General features: G+C 41.5%; 1 long non-coding RNA gene across 1 annotated transcript; it reads left to right on the forward strand.

Moving 5' to 3' along the window:
* The first annotated feature begins 2,084 nt into the window (after positions 1 to 2,084).
* Positions 2,085 to 4,239, forward strand: LOC308657862. Its single transcript, XR_014024080.1, has 3 exons — positions 2,085 to 2,224; positions 2,739 to 2,830; positions 4,048 to 4,239. It is a non-coding gene; the product is annotated as an uncharacterized lncRNA (long non-coding RNA).
* The last annotated feature ends 1,049 nt before the right edge of the window (positions 4,240 to 5,288 follow it).

A 5,288-nucleotide genomic window follows, 5' to 3' on the forward strand; every position in this document is an offset into this window, starting at 1 on the left:
TTAAGCCTAATACTAGTCACCAAAACATTTTCCTGATCCTCTCAGTTTGGAAAAATCAAGGGAGGTCTTTTTTTTCCCAGGAAAGAGGAGACTGGGTTTTGGTTTCTCTCAGAGGTCTCAGATACTAAATTCCTAATGGCCAGACATGGCCTCTATTAACCTTGCTCTCTGGGTGCAGAACCTGAAATTCAAATCTGATTATTCCAGGCTTTACTAAAACCCTCTGGTGACAGCTCACTCCTCACACTGTCTTGCTTTGTGTGATTTGACCAGCCTTCATCTTCATTCCACGCGTCTTCCTTCCTGTATCACTACATCCTGGGTCTCTTCATAGATTTCCCACCTGAGATCTCAAACTAGTCTTTTCCTTTTTCTGCTGAAACCTCCTCAGCTAGTCCCTCTTCTACTCCCTCATAAGAATCACAAGATCTTCTACTCTTACCATAGCTTAAGCCACTGATCATTCCTTTCAGCACTTGGGAGCCTTCTGACTCCACTCAATGTTCTATGCGACTTGAGGTCCCTAGTCAGCTATGACATTGCCTCATCGATCCATTTGGCACTTACCCAGGTCCATCATGCCAACCCCAAATTCAGTCTGCACCCAGAGTGTTCATTTGACTTCCCTTGACAATGTAAGTCTATGGGATAAAGACTCAGACTGCAATAGGACTGGCCTTCTGAAAATTTACACTATAAACTTAAACTGATCTGCAATAGCAGGGTGATTTAAAAATTCTGTCAGAAGACATAAAACATCTCTTCTGGCCAATATTTCTAAATATTCCATCTTCTTCAAATCTCCAGTCATACTGTCCTTGATCTTTGCAAATTAGTTTGCCTTCTTGATTTATAGAAAATGTTAAGACTACCCCATAATTCCTCTTCCTTGTTCCCACTCCTCCTTCTTCCTCCTTTCTCTGTGTGGGTATCCATATATACATCTCTGTATCTATCATCTCTTCTCTACCTACCCTCCCACTTGTGTCCATCACCAACATCATCACCTATCCTTGTTGCATCTGTTTTAGCTCAGGCTTGTGACAAGCTATTCAGTTGCCCCTTCAAGGAATGACTCTCAGCCCAGTGAGGGACAATGTGGTCAGCTAACAGTCTTTAGCCCTCAGCTCCCTCAGGGTCTGCCTCAGTTGTGTCACTACGCTTGCATCCCTATAGCAGTGGCCCATATCCATGACTGAGGAAAGAGGACATAAAGCCCTCTAGTTGCCTGGCTTTTCCAGGGAATTAGAATTATTGATGAGCTCAATTATTGCCTACCTCTGGAGCTCCCTACCATCTTCAACTTTTTCTGTCTGATCCTGCTTCTTCATCCTTCCTTTAGAGGTTTTCATTCATAATAAATATTTTATACCCCAAATTTGTCTTAATGTCTCCTTCCATAGAACTCAACCTGGGGGTGTCCCCAGAAAACAGGCAGTAAGTTAGGTTTTCACCGCCAGCTGACGGTGAGGACACCATCGCTGGTAAGGTGGCTCAGAGTCCCTGGCCTGATTCTGATCTCATGGTTAAACTTTTAGCAGTAGTGAATTGTGGTGCAATGGTGGAAGAGAATGCACTAGAGTGGGTGCTGTGTCAGGCTTTTGAGGTATATGAAGAAAATCACAGCAATAATAATAGTATTCTAATATTTGGGAAGATGGCTAAAGGCCATTGATGCACTGTTTATGCAGAAATGTAACCAACAGCTGGGCAACCGACAACTGAAAGCCCAGTTTGAAAACCGGACAGATCCTTGTTTGCATGCATCTCCTGCAGCTGCAAGTAGAGAAAGGCTCTAAAGAGCTGATAATCAGAATGACTTAACTCCGAAGACGGTAAAACCCTCAGCTGCAGCAGATCTCTTATTTGAGAATCAGGCCTTTGGCTGGAAAAACCTGGAACCCCAACACCTACAATGGGGACATCTGGATGGATTTCCATTTCTACTGTGTCATGTGTAACATTATGCCTTTGTTACTTATTTGTCATATTTCCCCCCCATTAGATGGTGAACTTGAGTGTTGGAATTCGATTTTAATCCTATTTTCTCTCTCTTCTTCATCCAACAGCCTTTATGCAACACACAAAGCTGCCTGGTGGTAACAAATGCTCAGTACAAGTTTTCATGAGTGACTCCAGTGTTTACTTAGGATTGTTGTTCCTTAACATCCCTACTTTCCTCGTTACTATTGAGTTCCAGAGGGAAATGTGTTCACTTTTTAAGGTTAGCTGATCCTTTTTTGACCCAAGACCCTCTACCTATTCAGTGTCCTCAGTCTTTTCCTCTCTATTAACTGCCCTTCCACATTGCTCTGCCACAGGATGGTGCTTTGGAAGTGTTTGCTTAATGAATGAATCTTCCATTGTTTCTCCCTATAAATCTTCCTCATCAATAAGGCTGATCCTTTAACCAAAGCCATGGATAGCCTCAACTCTGTACTCTACCCATGCTGCTGCTGCCTGTCTGCTCAAATCTTGTTCAGGTTCTACAAGGGAGGTCGACAGTGATATGTACCAGCAAAAGGAAAGTACCAAATGCCACCCTAAAGTGGGCAAATGGGAAGATTCAGCCTGCAAGGAATGGACATTTGCCAACAAGCTTTCATTCTTTCACACCCTTGGAAATGCTCTTTTTGTCTTTATCTGTAGTGAACCCCCTTCCATTCTCAGGCACTGTTTTCTCCACTGTTTTTTAAATTTATTTTTTATTTAAAAATGTCTTGGTCTTAACATTTCAGATGACACAAGCCTGTGTTCTGACACCCAACCTTATCCTGAGCCTTACAGCAATTCCACTGCAGCTTCTAAGCCTCTGCCTGGACTTCACTAGGTGAATATTTAAGGAACCAACCAACATGTATGTGTCCCTTGCCACTGTGAGACATTTTTGTGAGGTAGAGGGGTCCAGGCTACTAGTCTAACCTGTGTTCGATTTGAAAGTTCCAGTGTGATCAGGGGATTGATAGTTAAGTAACTACGAAATTGGTTGGTTTGAGAGATGGGAGATACTCTTAGAAAATGAATCCGTCTTGGGAAAACAAGCTCATAAGCTTTATCTAAGAGCACAAAGTCAGTGTTACACAAGAGAGGCAATTTTCAATTCAGCAAAGTCTTTGTTCCTGAAATCATGCCATACAAATCACTCCTATCTTAGCCCCAGTCCCCTACACCCAGTTATTATTATTTTTTTTTAGAGAGAGAGAGAGAGAGAGAGAGAATTTTGATATATTTTTTTTTTTTAGTTCTCGGCGGACACAACATCTTTGTTGGTATGCGGTGCTAAGGACCGAACCCGGGCCGCACGCATGCCAGGCGAGCGCACTACCGCTTGAGCCACATCCCCAGCCCTACACCCAGGTATTTATATGAGGGTTGTGGGGAAAGGAGAACATAAAAAAATAACCTTGCAATATTGTATTATATACTATTATAATATTGTACCTTATTAATTTTTAAATTTAAGAATCCACATGATAGCTGGAGGTATAAGACTTGGACATAATATCTGATGCTAAGTTTACCCTTTTCCTTTTGAAGAAAGTAATTCATGGAAGCAGAGAAGGCCTTTTGCATAGGGTAACAGCCTTGGGGTAATAATAGAACTGAGACTGACTGAGCCTAAAAACCCGAGGACCCATGTCCTTTGTGTCCCTCAGGTCTTAGTCCCCCTCTTCACCACACCTGGGAGATGGTCCACGTGTCTTACTATCACATTTCTAACATCCATTTCAAAAGCCTTACTGGTAGCTCTGCTCTGGATGATCTCTTTTTGAACTCCTGAAATGCCTCTGGTCTGTACCAATCGTTTTGGCCTCCAGTCACTCCTTTGCATCTATACTGTCCCCTCACTGGGGAGTATGGGAAATGGTTTTGGAATTGTCTGTCATACCCAGAATGCTAGGCTCACCTGTGGGGACTTGAAAAATCTGTTGGAACAATAAATTATTTAAGAGCTAAATGTGAAATAAGAAAATACTGACTTTGTGATTAGCATTCTGCTTCTTCCTCATTCATGTTTCCCTTGTGGATTTCTTCTCCCTCTCCAAGGTCACTGGCCAACAGAATCCATTCTGGCTGCCCTAGTGTGAAGCATGCTGGGAGCCTACTCAAGAGAGGGAACTGCACCCAGCACAAGAAGATAGTCTTGGGAATACAGTCTGTTTTTGAAGTTGTCTTCTTCATTCTTTGCTATGACTTTATTTTCCTCTTCTCAAAAGTGACAATATGGTAGTGCATTCCTTGGTATGCCCTTGATAGGTAATGGGAAAGTCTGAAAGGTTTCCTTGAGATCAGAGCTAACCAGCTGCATTAGATTAATATAATTTGCTTGCTTAAACAACAACCTTGAATATCCAACTCATTCCAATTCAACATACATCCATTGGGTATTTACCCTGAGGAGCTAACACAAGGCTCTGTACTAGAAATTTCCAGTGTTATTTAATAATTACAACAACCATGAAATGTAACAGCCCTATTTATAAAGGAAAACAAAACCAAAAACACCCATATCCTCAGAGAGGGTAATTTATTTGCTGAAAGTCAAAGAAGCCACATCAAACCCAGGCATTCAAACTCCAAAACTGCAGACTGACTGTGGAATTCATGGCCTCCCAAACACTCTCTCTCTACCTAAGCATCTGCAAAGCCAGGTTGACAACCATGCTTTTTTCCAACATAGAAGAGTTAGAAGACCACTTTTCCGTGTTTCTATGTTACTTTCAAAATTTTGATTCAACCCTAGTTTCAAATAAAATTGTTTTGTTAACCTGTAGTTACTTTGACATCCTACAAGCCTGGTCATGTGGAAGCAGAGCCCCCCGGAGTAGCTTGGGAGTTTCCAATCTCCTCCTGCAAGGGAGTCAAAGGCAAAAGAAAAATGCTAAGCCACCTTTTCAGAGTGTCTTTCTAAACTGTGAACACACAGCAACACATGTCCAACAAATGGATATTGTGCCATCATCTGCATTTCAAAATGGTCATTAGTACCTCCAACCCTTTTACCAAACCTCAGAGCTCTTGGTTTTAAGATGGGTGTTTTGTAGCTAAGCTTTTGAAAGAAACATTTATGTTTTTTTCCCTCCGCTCCTTATCAGCTATCGTATGGCCAATTCTGAATACCAAATTACTTCAAGTCTTAACAAAAATACCTATACTTCGTGCTATATGAAAATAGTACTTTTATTAGCTGTAAAAGAAAAAATATAAATTGATCTTTGTAAAGTAAAAAAATATTTCTTCAAAGACAAAAAGGGAAAGGTGAGCCAGAAACTGGGAGAAAAATTGAA

The sequence above is a fragment of the Spermophilus citellus genome (assembly GCF_964194105.1).
Source record: "Spermophilus citellus genome assembly, chromosome: 10".
Taxonomy (NCBI): Eukaryota; Metazoa; Chordata; class Mammalia; order Rodentia; family Sciuridae; genus Spermophilus; species Spermophilus citellus.